The sequence below is a fragment of the Podarcis liolepis genome, assembly GCF_965112155.1.
Source record: "Podarcis liolepis genome assembly, chromosome: 5".
NCBI lineage: Eukaryota > Metazoa > Chordata > Lepidosauria > Squamata > Lacertidae > Podarcis > Podarcis liolepis.
Genome location: NC_139556.1, coordinates 91,996,771 through 92,012,908, shown reverse-complemented (window position 1 = coordinate 92,012,908; position 16,138 = coordinate 91,996,771). Strand labels below are relative to the sequence as shown.

Sequence of the window (16,138 nt, the reverse complement as noted above, 5' to 3'; positions counted from 1 at the left end):
CCACTGAGCCACAGTCCTTTCCCTTCATAGTGTAAATCAAAGATATATCAGGTGGTCATAGGAACACAGGAAGATGCTTCAGAACCTTGATCCAGCATTGTCTACAGCAGGGGTTCCCAAACTTGGATACAGCTCTTTCTGGACTACAATCCCATCATCCCTGACCACTGGTCCTGCTAGATTGGGATGATGGGAGTTGTAGTCCAAAACCAGCTGGAGACTCAAGTTTGGGGAAACTCTGGTCTACAGTGACTGGCAATGGGTCTCCAGGATTTCAGGGAGTCTCGCCCTCCCACCTGGAGACACCTGGGATTGACCTTGAGACGTCCTGCATGTATAGCAGATGTTTTACCACTGAGCTACAGCAGACATTGTCCCATAAAAATAATGGTAGAGGAAAAATATATTCCCTATCTGTTAATTAACTGAGTTCCCATATATCTTACTGCACTTTCAAGTCGCAGGAAATTAATTATAAGAAAGTTGGAGAAGGATTTGATTCCATCAGGCTGCCCTGCCATCAGTTGTCACCTGCAATAGCCATCTCACCAGGCTATAAGAGAATATTGTGAGATCTGCTTCTTTTATAATTTACCAGACAGGATTTCTCATCTGAAAGTGGCTCAGAGTGACAGAGTCTTCTTCCTGCATGTTACATTTTGGCTGAACAAGGTCCTCCAGACAAAATTACTCTATGGAGAATTTAGCAAAAGGAGGGTGTTTGATATGTAAATATTGATGCTGGCTGTGCAGATTTACCTTTAAGAAAGTAATTTTCAGCTTCAATTTATATGCAATTAACTCCAGCAAAGCTCCCCTAAAGACATGTGGTTTTGATGGGCAGGGCCTTAGAAGCATACATAATAGGTTGGAAACTCTTCTTACCCTTTTAAAAAATATGTTATAAATACAGCTGAATGATCACAGATGTAGCTGTCAGTTATCGGTCTTGTTTTTTTAAACGGATTAGCTGAATAAAATAAATTATTATAAAAAGTTCAGACAGGTACAGATTGAGACTCTTTAGGGATGGCAGCCATTTTTGATGACTAAAGCATTATAGAAACAATCCCCACAACATATATTACCTTACAGGAAAGGCAAAAAACCCAAATCGTGTACAACAGGCGTTACTTCCAGATGTTGCTGGACTACAGCTCCCATCATCCCTCACCGCTGGCCATGCTAGCTGAGGCTCATGGGAGCTGAAGTCCAGAACATCTGAAGAGCACCAAATAGAATACCCTGAGGTACATTGTAACTTGGGTTAACCATTCACGGGTGTCAAACACAGCCTGCTTGGGGTGGGTTTGCACATCAGGTTTGCATTCTGGGAGTGCTCCAGGATGCAGTTTCCTTTTTGGATTGGCAGTTGGTGGTTGTGGCCAGGGATCTTTGCCTAGCTTAGGCCCCTGGCAGAAAGCCAAGCTGGTTCTCCATGGCTCAATTGCATCAAGCCTGGTATGAATACTCAAGGAGGGTGGGCAGCAGGGCTGTGGCCTGGGAAGGCTCCCAGGGGCCCACACAGATAGGTCTAGAGCAGCCATAGGCAAACTCGGTCCTCCAGATGTTTTGGGACTACAACTCCCATCACTCCTAGCTAACAGGACCAGTGGTCAGGGATGATGGGAACTGTAGTCTCAACACATCTGAAGGGCCGAGTTTGCCTATGCCTGGTCTAGACACTCTTCCCAGCCTTACTGGAGAGAGAGAGAAAGAGAGAACACAGAACATTACAAAGTCAACACTAAAGGGTTTTATCCTTTGGTCTTTCAAATTTTGAGACATAAAAATTTTAACAGAGCGCTGTATTAAATCCTGATGTCACTTATAGATGGTTTATGAAGAGGTTGTACTCATATCTAGTCCCCCTCCCCCTGCAGCTGAAAAATATATATGACATTGACACAGAAGAGTGACTAAGAAGGGGAAAAGCTTCAATTGAACATTCCGCCCCAGGCATCTCATCTTAAAAAGGGGCCTAGGACGAAGGTAAAACTGTCATGCTTTGTTTCGTACCAGTTTAAATCTCTTGTAAAAGTTTCTTGTCACCAAGGATGGATACGTCTGTCCAGTCCGGTTCCTCCTTTCCCCATTTTTTCACCTCACCACATTCTACATCAGTTTGTATTTTTTTTAAAAAAAGTCCTCACAAAATTTGTTACTATTTTAGTGTGTATTCTGGCCAACGTACACATTTTTGCATGCATTTTTCTATGTTGTTTTTACTGACCTATTCATTGATATGTACATTTTCTCTTAACGTGTGTTTTTGTACAAATCTTTTTTGTTGCCAAAGTGCATCGCAAAATTTGGAGGCGTGTGAATTGTGAAGGATGAGTGTGTCTCCTTTGCAAGTTGTTTCAGAAATGGGTAATTAAGGAGGGTTCTATTAAAAGGTGAATGGCACTGAATTTCTGCCCCATCAACAGTTGCCACATGCAGAGATACTTCAGGTTAAGTACTTAATTCATTCTGGAGGTCCGTTCTTAACCTGAAACTGTTCTTAACCTGAAGCACCACTTTAGCTAATGGGGCCTCCCGCTGCTGCCACGCCGCCGGAGCACGATTTCTGTTCTCATCCTGAAGCAAAGTTCTTAACCCGAGGTAATATTTCTGGGTTAGCGGAGTCTGTAACCTGAAGCGTATGTAACCTGAGGTACCACTGTAGGATGATACACTGACGTAAGCATGGCCTTATCAATGGTCCATTCAACAGCCTGTCCCATCTCCACTCCTGTTCCTTCGACTGTCTGACATTTCTTTTTTCCTCCTCCCTCCCAATTCCTTTTCCTTTTGTGTCATTTCTTTTAGAATGCAAATACGAAGGCAGGGCCTGTTTTAGGAGTAACATTTGTAAGTTTTTCTGACTGCTTTCTGGGTGTGCGGGGAAGTGCCGAAGAGCAAGATGAAAATGTTTAAAAATAAATAAACAAGCAAGCAATTCATAGATACTTGAAATAAAACAAAATAGATAAGTAGTCACCTTGCATCGCCAATATCAGATTGTTCCAGGGGGAATCAGCACCATTTGGAAAAACAATGATTCCAAGAGTTAAAAGAGTTTAACCCTACATTCTTTACCAGTTTGTCACAAGTCTAACCACTTGGCTATCTAAAATATCTACCGTAGCGCCAATCTTGAAAAACACAGACTGCACAGACGAGTGGAACTTTTTCAGCATGGCTAAGCATGGGACCTCGTTAATGAAAAAAGTTTCATCTCAAGATATGTAATATTACATTCTGCATCACCATTGCCTGCAGGAATATCTTTGGAAGAAGATAGCCTTATCATCTGGCTCCAGTCCTTTGGGCATATGCAGCTGCGACCAAAATGCCCATCCATCATAACACTGAAATGTCAGGTTATGAATCAAAATGCACAGGGCAAGAAAGATTCTAATCTGCAAAGCACGCGAGCAGTGCATAACTGAATGTCCACCTGGGCTTCGTATAAGCCTAATGAGGATGGGCAGGCAGAGGCTACAACCTCCCCTCCATCTAAACAAAGACTTACTGTTTAGGGAAGCTTTTAATGTTTTACAGACCATTGTATTTTAATATTTTGTTGGAAGCTGCCCAGAGTGGCTGGGGAAACCCAGCCAGATGGGTGGGGTATAAATAATGAACTATTATTATTATTATTATTATTATTATTATTATTATTATTACCCCCCAATGCCTAACCTCACAAAGTTGCAATGACTGCTATGAGGTAGGCGAAAACCAAATGTCTGGACCCAATTTGCCAAGTGGAAAGAACTCCTGCCCGGCCCCAAAAATATTTGTCCAAAGCAAGGTCATATCATAGCAAAGCATAAAAAGAGGGTGGGTAGATGGGAGATTCAGTGAAGGGCTATGCCGTGGTTTAAATGTCCCTATGGCCACGCCCCCTGCCAGCACTGAGTGGCCAGTGAGGGCCACCCCTGGACATGGCTAAACAGTGATGAGGAGGGCACTGATCACCTCCTCTGGCCGGATCACTGCGGGGCCAAAGGCCTGGCCACAACACCGCCTACCAAGTACAGTGGTACCTCAGGTTAAGAACTTAATTCGTTCTGGAGGTCCGTTCTTAACCTGAAACTATTCTTAACCTGAGGTACCACTTTAGCTAATGGGGCCTCCTGCCACCGGCACATGATTTCTGTTCTCTCTTTTTTTTTAAAGTAATATTTATTAGAGTTTCAAATGATACAAAAAAGCAAAAAGAAAAAAAGAAAACACAAAAAAGTTCAACATTTAGAGTCCCATTTTCAATAACTTCTTTCCACGACTTCCCCTCACCTCCCCTTCTTGTATTCCAAATTCAAATATTTATCCAACAAGTTCTTATCTCTAATTTCTTAACCTTAATTTGTTATTATGTTTATTTATATTAAATTTTAACCCTTAATTCATTATTATATTTAGTTCAATTTGTATGTCAACTTTTAATTTATATACCTTAATCATTTATAAAAAAACTTTTTCTAAGGTTGACCCTATTTCCCTTCCACAAATTCCCCATTCTTATAGTGATAACAACATAAAATTTAACACAGAGTAAAAAAGATCAGGCCCCCTTTGGATTTCCAAACCCCACCCTTCTCTCCCTGGTTTCAATCCCAAACCATAGTCCATTAGTCCATCTATTTAGCCTGGTGACCTCACGTCCGAGGCTCTTGAATCTCTCTCAGTCCCTTTCTGCCGGCTTCTTTGATAGTCCCTTATGTCTAACATCCAGTCTCAAAGGGGCACTCTCTCTATAATGTCCATGTTCCTTCCAGCCAGGCCTCCTTGTTTAAACATGATTTCTGTTCTCATCCTGAAGCAAAGTTCTTAACCCGAGGTACTATTTCTGGGTTAGTGGAGTCTGTAACCTGAAGCGCCTGTAACCTGATGCTTCTGTAACCTGAGGTATCACTGTAACTTAAGCGGACATGTCATACAACATATAAACACAAAGTGTGTAACATAAAAAGATAAACAAACAAACAAACAGGTTAAGTTAAACAAGATATTGTGAAGGATCTTAACACAGGGCTACCATCTTGGACCACAGCACCGTTTACTTTGGAATGTGTGGTTCTGCCCTGCGAGGCAGAGACAAATCACCTACCCTCTAATCCTTTTCCAAACAATACCGACTGTTTACTGCTAACTGGCTGCTTAGGAGTCCCCAGCGCACCCCTTCACATCAATTCAGAACAAACAACACGGGTACACCTGCCATGTGCCACTTCAAATCCAGCTGTTTCGGTGCATCTTTCTAATCCCACACTGCCATTTGACTCTGAAATTTAGGAGTATTTGCTCAAGGGTATAAACAAGCCTTCTCAGGAAGCAGAGAGGAAACAAGAGTGGAAGAAAGCAAGAGAGAGAGAGAGGGAGCAAGAGAGTATATTGGTGCAAAGCACAGGAGGGACCCAAATCCATCTTCACTGTAAATCCCTAGAAAGACCCACATTGGTCCGAGCACTTGACTCCAAAGCTTAGCTAGAGACAGCCTTAAGCAAAAGGTGACTAGCTGGTTACTGCCTTTTGTAACAGCAGCGTTTTATGGGTGGCTGTTTACAGGTGGCTGCATGCTGCTAAAGATCACTCAAACAGTCAGAGGTGACTTTAGGGCAGTGCAAGCAGGGCAGCGGCAGTCGAGGAAGGTGCTTTCTTAAAGCCTGATAAGAGCTTGCCGGGCTTTCGGAAGGAAGCACAAGGGCTCTAACAGGTGCTAGAGTCTTCTTACCTCCTTCCCAAAGATGGGGGGGGGGCAAATGTTGGCCTCGCACAGGGCGGCATATTATAAAGGTCTGCCACTGCAAACAGTGGTATTGCATCTTCATTTCAATTCTGTTTTTTTTTTTCTGAAGCAGTTTTACAGATCTTCCTCAGTGGTGATTTTTTTTTTGAAGCCTGGAAGCTTTAGACCTGCTGACTCAGAGCAGACTGTCTTTCAGATCTGGGCTGAAAGATTCACGGTGGAATGATTGCAGCACCAAGGGATACGTTTTTTTTTAGTTGGCTAAAGGTATATGCTACCTTTCTGCTCATCAGGGACCATCACAGGTTAGGAACAGAACATAGTACGCTTTAGATGTTGCTGGACTCCGGCTACCATCAGCCACAGCCAGCACAGCTGGAGGTCAAGGATGATGGGAGTTGTAGTCGAACCTGGAGGGCAACATGTCAGCTACCTTTTTTTTAATAAAAAAATAATTTTTATTAAGAATTTCAACATAACAAATTATCTAAACATATCATCTTCATCATTTCCCCCTTTTCCCCCCTCCCCCCAAAAGACCCTCCCCCCCCCAAGACTTCCCTCAGCTCCTTTCTCTGATTTTTCAACACATGTTATTCTCTGCATATTGTAAAATTGTAAAGATCCTTAAATTATCTGTTTATTATGTTAACAATCAATAAATTTGTGTATGTTTATTCAAAACCTGCCAAGGAGTCCAATTCATTTTGTGGTTTTTTTTTTTAAATAGTTTGTAAAAAGTTCTTCAAAGTCACAGTTGTCCTTGTCTCGCAGTTTGTATGTCAATTTCACCAATTCTGCACAGTCCATCAATTTCTCTTGCCATTGTTCTTTTGTCAGGATTTCCTCATTCTTCCATCCTTGTGCTATTAAGACTCTTGCCACCGTTGTAGCATACTTAAATAAATTCTTTCTTGTCCTTGGCAGGTCTTTTCCTACAATCCCTAACGAAAGTGCTTCTGGTTTGTTTTTTTTACAAATGTTAATTTAAACATTTTCTTCAACTCATTATATATCATTTCCCAAAATGTTTTAATTTCTCTACATTCCCACCACATATGTTAAAAAGTCATGTCAGCTACCTTTAACACAGAGAATAAGAAACAAACCACAGAGCCTAAGCGTGAAACACAAAACAGAAGAAAACCAAGCAAGCCGCAAAAGTGAAAAGCGTCGCAGCAGCTTACCTGGACAGGGCTGAGCTGGGGCCAGGTGTCTGTGAGGTCACTTCTGCATGGACCCACCAGCAGGACAGTCCAGTGTTCCTGCTTAGGCATCAGTGCAGTTCTGGAACTTGCAGGTGCCCAGTCCCCCCTCCAGGTAAGCAGTAGCGATGCCACGGGGGGAGGGCAGTTTTATGCCTCCACCCTCCCCACACTGCTACTGATGTGTGCTGAGTTCAACATCAGCACTCGCACCTGCAAAAGGAGCTGCCAACTGGCTAAGCAAACAACAACAAAAACCAGTAGCTTGGCCTGGTCCTTTCCTTTTAATAGTTTTGATATGCAGAAATCAGAAGGATAATTTTTTCAAAGGGTGGAGCTAAATAGTTTCACCTTCTCATTGCTGCGGACTTTTAAAGGGGCCAGCCACACAGGCCAGTTTCAAAGCTGGCAACCCCCAAGTTAGGGGGAAAAACTGGCAAATTCTGAAGTTCATGCAGGATGGGTTTAATAGGTGCTCGGTGATCCAACCTGCTTAAAATCCAGACTGCTGCCTTCTGAACGACCTGTAATTTAGAGGGCTGTAAACTCCTGAAAGTGGAGACAGTTAAATTGCTTAATTTAAGTTATGTCTGGTACTGGTATCTGGAGGAGAGAAGTAGATTGCAGATATGACAGAGAAGTGCTGGGAGTGGAAGCAGAAGTCGACTGCACATTCTGCTCCTGTTAGCTTATTATCATGTCCAAATGGGTTCTCAAAGCTTATGAAATGCCAGCCTTTTCTAAACTTACTGCAGTAAAAGGTAAAGGGGCCCCTGACCATTAGGTCCAGTCGTGGCGGACTCTGGGGTTGCGGCGCTCATCTCGCTTTATTGGCCGAGGGAGCCGGCGTACAGCTTCCAGGTCATGTGGCCAGCATGACTAAGCCGCTTCTGGCGAACCAGAGCAGCACATGGAAACGCCATTTACCTTCCCGCTGGAGCGGTACCTATTTATCTATTTGCACTTTCGAACTGCTAGGTTGGTAGTAGCAGGGACCGAGCAACGGGAGCTCACCCCTTCGCAGGGACTTGAACCGCCGACCTTCTGATTGGCAAGTCCTAGGCCCCATGGTTTAACCAACAGTGCCACCCACGTCCCCTAAAAAACTTACTGCAGAGAAACCCATAAATCCCTCCTGCTGCCTGCAGGGGGATAGCCAGGGCATAGAGAAGAAAGTGAGTCCGCCTCCAGTGTTAACATACTGTTAGCCAGGGACTCTGTACATTGAGAAGAGCTATGTACCTACACAGGTAGAGTCAGTAGGGACCACCTTTTGTTTTTTGTTTTGGAAAAAAACAGGTATGTACCATGCTCCCTACCATTTCACCACCTTCCAGGAAGGTGCCTGCTAATTGCAAATAGGTCCCACCAAAGCACCTCTGCTTGTACAGTATTGTTGATTGTCTCTATTACCTTCTGCCAATGTTTTTTTTTCCATGTAGGACATCGTACAAACATGTTTTAGGGAAGCATTATCCCTGTCACATCTCCAGCAGCTTTTTATTTTTTAATTAAAAGTAATCATATCAAACCTGAGTGTATCAATTGCACCCCCTCCACTGGCTGAATTTCAGTTGCTGAAGGCACCCAACATTTTTTCCTTTTCTTTTTAACACCAATGATTCCACTCGCTTCAAGCTCAAGATCACTTTTTGAGAATCATGGGCTGACGTCTTACATCCAAGGGGGGTCTGGCAAGTAATTTGGCTCTGACTTTTAAGCATCTTCTGACCTCCTCAGTGCTTTTGCTTGTTAATAGTTGAAGGACACATCTGATTAGGTCACCATCATTTTGTTGTTGTTTAGTCCTTTAGTCGTGTCCGCCTCTTTGTGACCCCATGGACCAAAGCATGCCAGGCACTCCTGTCTTCCACTGCCTCCCACAGTTTGGTCAAACTCATGCTGGTAGCTTCGAGAACACTGTCCAACCATCTTGTCCTCTATCGTCTCCTTCTCCTTGTGCCCTCAATCTTTCCAAACATCAGGGTCTTTTCCAGGGAGTCTTCTCTTCTCATGAGGTGGCCAAAGTCTTGGAGCCTCAGCTTCACGATCTGTCCTTCCAGTGAGCACTCAGGGCTGATTTCCTTCAGAATGGATAGGTTTGATCTTCTTGCAGTCCATGGCAGTCTCAAGAGTCTCCTCCACCACCATAATTCAAAAGTATCAATTCTTCGGCAATCAGCCTTCTTTATGGTCCAGCTCTCACTTCCACACATCACTACTGGGAAAACCATAGCTTTAACAATATGGACCTTTGTCGGCAAGGTGATGTCTCTGCTTTTTAAGATGCTGACTAGCATCTTAAAGATGCTGTCTACCATCATTTTAGAGCATTCTAGAACAGGCCAAATAAGCACTTTGGGAATCGAAGGCAGGTATATTTTTTAAGACCAAAACTTAAGCCAGTGAAATTTATTGCCTGAACATATTGTATCAAGTGCCCAAGAACCTTCTTGGCAAGCTTAGCTTTAATTGTGTCTCAGCTGGAACTTAATGGAGTCAAAAGTAATCCAAAGCCTGTTAATTGATGCTATCACAGGTGTTTGTGGTATCTATTCACATATACTCCCCAGAGGAGTATAGGTCCTACAGTGTAACTCACTCAGTCACCCTTATTTGGAGACATATCAGAAGAGCTGGAAATATTCATTTATGTGTTTAGGACCGAGTTGAACAAATGCTGCCTTGGCAGAGTGGTCTAATTGGCCATGTTTCTACGACAGTTAAATGGAACCTCTCATGTACAGAGTCAGTATCATATAGTACTTTGGGATAGTAATTTCTTGAGGTGGGTGCTACTTAGTTTCTCTTTCCCCTAAACATATTTTACTTCTGCAAATGTCTGAGTTCCTCTGAGCATGCTGATAACTCCCTTATGTTTTTCAGTGGCCCCATTTTCACTACAATCTACCAGCTTCATCTGGTACGCTGGCTGAGACCCTACCTGCCTGCAGACTGTCTCAGCAGAGTGGTGCATGATCTGGTTATCTCCCGCTTGGACTACTGCAATGTACTCTACATGGGGCTACCTTTGAAGGTGACTTGGAAACTACCACTAATCCAGAATGTGGCAACTAGGCTGGTGACTGGGAGCGACCGCCAGGACCATATAACACCAGTCCTACTGTACATTGGCTCCTATTATGTTTCTGAGCACAATTCAAAGTGTTGGTGCTGACCTTAAAGCCCTAAACAGCCTCAGCCCTGTATACATGAAGGAGCGCTTCCATCCCTGTCGTTCAGCCCAGACACTGAGGTCCAGCTCCAAGGGCCTTCAGGTGGTTCCCTCATTGTGAGAAGTGAAGCTACAGAGAGCCAGGCAGACGGCCTTCTTGGTAGTGGCACCTGCCCTATGGAATGCCCCGCCCCCCATCAGATGTCAAGGCAATAACTAAACAATCTTTAGAAGAAACCTGAAGGCAGCCTTATATCAGGAAGTTTCTAATGTCTGAAGTTTTATTATGTTTCTATATGTGTTGGAAGCTGTCCAGAGTGGGCCAGGTATAAATAATAGAATTATTGTTGTTGTTGTTGTTGTTGTTGTTGTTGTTGTTGTTGTTATTATTACAGTCTTGTTGGCAGTCATCAGTTGGGTTTGCTTTTAGAGGGAGCTGTGTAGGGACTGGGCAAAACCCACCAGCAAGTTCCCTTGCACAGACTCAATTGAAATGAACCAGAGCTCTGCAAGAACGCGAAGTTGCTTTAGTCGTGCAGTTCAATAAATCTTTTTCAGGAGAACGTCCCTATGGATTATGGTCATTGCCAATATGAATTCCTAAGTGGAATTCCCAACACACACAAGCTCAAAGAGACAACAAATATCAATGTAGTTTTAGAATCAAGATACATAAGGATAGATAAAGAGGCAGGGAATGAACAAATATAGGGCAGAAACTCTGACTTACCTACCATAGCAGTTACAGATGAGAAAAGCAAACAATTCCATGAAAATGCAAGTGACTCAGTCATTTAAGACACTTAAAAAGAAAATACATTTGATGCAGCATTTCATATATAGGACAGAATGCAGTAAGACATTATTAAGTTTAGATCCAGAAGCCATTTATGCAGCAAATGGAATCATCCACACACTTCCAAGGGGCAATAAATGTTAAGGTATATTATGGGAGTATCTCTGCTGTACGCTCACTTCCCTCTATTACAATTTAGAGTTGTACTGCTTGAATTGCGTTTTGCCTTTGGTTATTCAACACCTCCTCTACTCCTAGATCATGTTTTCTTTTCCCACAGTATCTCAGCTTAAGAAGTTAATTCGTTCTGGAGGTCTGTTCTTAACCTGAAACTGTTCTTAACCTGAGGTACCACTTTAGCTAATGGGGCCTCCCGCTTCTGCCGCCGCCCCGCCACCGCCGCTGCGCAATTTCTGTTCTCATCCTGAAGCAAAGTTCTTAACCCGAGGTACTCTTTCTGGGTTAGTGGAGTCTGTAACCTGAAGCATCTGTAACCTGAAGCGTCTGTAACCCGAGGTACCCCTGTACATAGGTGCAGATTTCTCCTCTGCCAGTCAAATTGCTATACAGCAAGAGAAAGGGCATGCATGTTCTTCCAACTTGAGGGTGAGATTGTGACAAACGTACGAGGCTGGATCTACCATTAGGCAGAACACAACAGCACTCTGCTCACTTGTGATTCCCAGCAACCAGTATTCAGAAGCATATCATCTTTGAGCTTAGTCATAGAATCATAGAATTGTAGAGTTGGAAGGGACCTTGAGGGTCATCGAGTCCAGGCCTCCTGCAAGGTAGGAATCTCACCAGAGCATCCATGACAGATGGCCATCCAACTTCTGCTTTAAAATCTCCAGTGAAGGAGAGTCCACAACCTCCCAAGGGAGACCATTCCTCTATCGGACATGTCTTGCTGTCTGAAAGTTATTCCTGATACAGTATTTAGTTGGAATCAGAGTTGGCATTCATTGATTATGAGCCATTGTTTCAGCTAGCCATAGGTGTAGTCTCTCTCTCCCCACCCCAGGTAATCACTGGTGGTCAAATATAACAATGAGCAATGGTCAAAGGAGAAAGGCAAAACAGAGAATACAGATATCCAGACAATGATAGTAAGTAGCATTTGATCTGTTTTGTAATATCAGGGACATCCTTGATTCTTTGTGATGTCCAAAGCACCATTGCCTACAAACAAAACAAAACAAAACAAAACAAAACAAAACAAAACAAAACAAAACAGTAATTTAAACAGAAAAGAGCCACGTTTTAATGGCAAGAAAAAGATGAATTTCTCAAGGTGACAGCATGTGATGGCTTTATTCTTTTCTGCATGTTCTATTGTTTCCTTTAACACAAATATGAAGACTTTCCATAGGGAGAATGAGTCGTTTAACTGCATGGGATGATTGGCAGAACAGCTGGATAGTTCAAGCATGCCTCTCTACCGTCTTTCCCCTCCATTTGGTTTAGTTCTAAGATGCCAATTTTCGTGATATATAATTTCCGTTGGGATTGGAAATGGGAATGGACGAATGAAACCTTAATTATAGGCAATGGCATTGAAAAATCTCCCTATTTTTACAAAGGCAAGGAGTGAGATTGGGGGAAGGGGAAGAAATAGGAAGAACCACTGTCAGCACAAAAGAAAAAAGAATCTGAACTAGGGCCTGAGAAATCTACTCATCAAACTTAGTTACATTTGAGGATCTCAAGGAAATCCCGTGTGTTCCAATGCAGAACTGGAGCTCCTTTGTGAGTTGTTGGAAAGCTCTTAGGGCAGAGGAGAAGACTGTAGGTTATCACATGGCTGGGCCTCTTCCAAGGTGAAGTACCAGCTAAGGGATCCGAGTGAAGGGTTAAGACAAAAGTTGCAGTTATCCTTCCATGTGAACCAAGTGTGTCTTTTAGAATGTACCTTGGACTCCTTTTCAGCTGCACATTGCAGAGTCGATATTGAGTGGGCAAACTGTATTTCAGAAATACTTGTCCACCATTACAGAACTTCACGTTGGGACCTTCCTTTGTGGGAAACACGTAGATCAGTGGTAGAGCACACGAGTTGCCTGTAGGAAGTTCTAGGTTCAATCCCCAGCATCTGGAGGTAGGGCTAGGAAACATGCCTTTTTGAAATCATGGAGAACTACTCCTAGTGTAGGCATAAACAGTACTGAACTAGATGGACCACTGGCATGTCTCAGCATAACATGGCTTTTTAGAAGATCAATGATAAGGTCTCACTAAAGAAGGGTGAGTCTGCCAATTTTGCTTTCTCTCCTTGTTTCTCATTTTCCAAATCCTAAAGTCCAGTTCTCAACATTTCTGCATTGGTTTGCAATTTTTTAAAATAAGAGAACTCATGAAATTTCACATGCATTTTTGTGCAAATCTCTCCTAAATATACACATTTTTGTTAGGCAATTTTGCCTAATATGCACCACTTTGCAAAGCGATTTCCCTTTATAGAAACCATTTTTCTACACGTTACTTGGCTGGAAAATTGCATTGCAAAATTTGGAGAAGTTCAAATTTTGAAGGATGGCTCTTTCATGTATTGTTTCAGAAAGTGCAAGGTATTAAATAGTGCTTGTGGGGGCAAACTACTGCCAGCAAATAATACCTGGCTTGAAGGATTTGCACTGGCTGCCAACTTGCTACCGGGCGAAGTTCAAGGTGTTGATACTAACATATAAGTCGCTATACAGCTCAGGACAAGGTTACCTGAGAAACGGCTGTATCCCTTATACACCCAGCAGACTGCTGCAGTCTGCTCTCAGAGGATTTACAAGCAGCTTAAATTTACCTGCTGTACTGAAGAAGAAGGGCTGGGGGTATTTAATTTTATATTTCCTCATGGCTGCAGTGCAGAAAATCACGAGGAAATGTAAATCAAAGTTAAACATATCCCCATCCTCGGACTTTATAAACTTCTTCCTCATTTGTTACAAAGTCAAAACAGCATGACATTTTGACAGCTGATTTCTCCTCCTCTATAGGAGAAGGCACTTGTCTTTTTCAGACACATTCTTCTCTGTCCTTCAAAGGCCAGGGTTCCACCCTCCCTGAGAAAAAAAGTTATCTTCTACAAGCTATTCCGAGAATAACTCACAGTAGCACTGTGAAGGATTATATTATGTTGCTGATTGCCACATAATTAACAACAAGTGCCCATGCTTTGCACAGAGGTTACAGAAAAACAAAGAGAAAAGTTTTGGAAAATGGCAAGTATTTTTTTTATAATTTTTTTTTATATTTTCCATTAATTTTTTTTTTACAAAATTATACATCCATTTTTAACTTAAACCCTTTTTTCCAGAACTTCCCTCAGCTTGTCTGATAATTTTCCATTTATTTTTTTATCCTCGTCTCACATTTCCCAATATTATATTGCACTCAGATACTCTTAATCACATCATATTTTTTAAACAATATTTCTAACAGTAATTTCACAGAGCTTCTTGAAAGTCAACGAATCTTATTTGCTCATCACAGAAATTTTTGATATACTCTGTAAATTTCTTCCAGAAAATGGCAAGTAAGAGGGACGTAATAGAGGTGTATAAAATCATGCAGGAAAATGGGGAGGGAACCTCCTCAATCTTCCTCTGATATTATTGGAACTCTGGTATATATTGGAATATCAGTGGGGCCTGCTGTTGTGCACTTCAGCTTTATTAAAGCTAAAAAAGGGCAAAGGACCCCCTGGATGGTTAAGTCCAGTCAAAGGCGACTATGGGGTTGCGGAGCTCATCTCACTTTCAGGCTGAGGGAGCTGGTGTTTGTCTGCAGACAGCTTCCCAGGTCATGTGGCCAGCATGACTAAACTGCTTCTGGCACAATGGAACACGGTGACGGAAACCAGAGTGCACAGAAACGCCGTTTACCTTCCCACCGCAGCAGTACCTACAGTGGTACCTCGAGTCACAAACGCCTCAGGTTACAAATGCTTCATGTTACAAACTCCGCTAACCTGGAAGAGTTACCTCGAGTTGAGAACTGTGCCCCAGGATGAGAACAGAAATCGTGTGCCAGCGGCGCAGCAGCAGCAAGAGGCCCCATTAGCGAAAGCACCCTTCTACTTAAGAACAGTTTCAGGTTAAGAACGGGCCTCCGGAACGAATTAAGTTGGTAACTAGAGGTACCACTGTATTTATCTACTTGCACTGTTTTGCTTTTGAACTGCTAGGTTGGCAGGAGTTGGGACCGAGCAATGGGAGCTCACCCCGTCGTGGGGATTCGAACCTCCAACCTTCTGATCGGCAAGACCAAGAGGCTCAGTGGTTTAAACCACAGCACCACCAGCTTCCTGCAGCTTTATTAGCCAGTGTGGTGTAGTGGTTCCTCCTCCACATGAAGCTGCTGGGTGACCTTGGGCCAGTCACACTTCTTTGAAGTCTCTCAGTCACCCTAACATTCTCCTTTCCCTTCCTCCCCTACAACAAACACTCTGTGAGGTGAGTGGGGCTGAGACACTTCAGAGAAGTGCGACTAGCCCAAGGTCACCCAGCAGCTGCATGTGGAGGAGCAGAGAAGCGAACCCGGTTCACCAGATTACGAGTGTGCCGCTCTTAACCACTACACCACATTGGCTCTTGTGTGTGTGTGTGTGTGTGCGTGAGAGAGAGAGAGAGAGAATAAAGATGAACGGGACACCCAAATTTTGGCACATCTCTTGCAATATTATTTTTTTTTTGGGGGGGGGGAGGGGATTTCCAATTATGGGACCTAACTGGTTCCGTGCTTGGTTGTGAGGAGAGCAAAATCTGGAATGATCATGGATAAGCCTTATTTCCATGTGGCAGAAGGAGGACCCATTGCATGGGGGCAAAATATGTCCCTTAGGGCATAAGAAGCTACAAGAATTTGCTGAAATGGCGCAGTTGACAAAGTGGGATAGATATAAGATATCTGTTCATAAATATGTCCCTTAGGGCATAGGTACTATAGGGTTGCCATATTTCAAAAAGTGAAAATCCGGACACAAAAGTTGTTGAGCTTTGAACTATTTTGAAGTAAATTTGCCAAAATCTACACTTTCAACATGGGCTGCCATACGTCTGGATTTTCCCAATTGGACACTGTTGCCAACGGTCGAATCCCGATAATGTCTGGGAAATTGTGTACGTGTGGCAACCCTAACATACTAAAAATAAGTACTTTGAATTGCACAGAAATCTATTGTATCCACCCCCGTCCTTTGGGGTTCTTGGAAAAGATGATTTCTTTCC

At 43.0% G+C, this 16,138-nt stretch overlaps 1 protein-coding gene across 4 annotated transcripts in view; it reads right to left on the bottom strand.

Moving 5' to 3' along the window:
- The window catches only part of KCNMB2 (potassium calcium-activated channel subfamily M regulatory beta subunit 2), a 307,790-nt gene that overhangs the window by 186,994 nt on the left and 104,658 nt on the right, over positions 1–16,138 (bottom strand). The window lies entirely within an intron of this gene.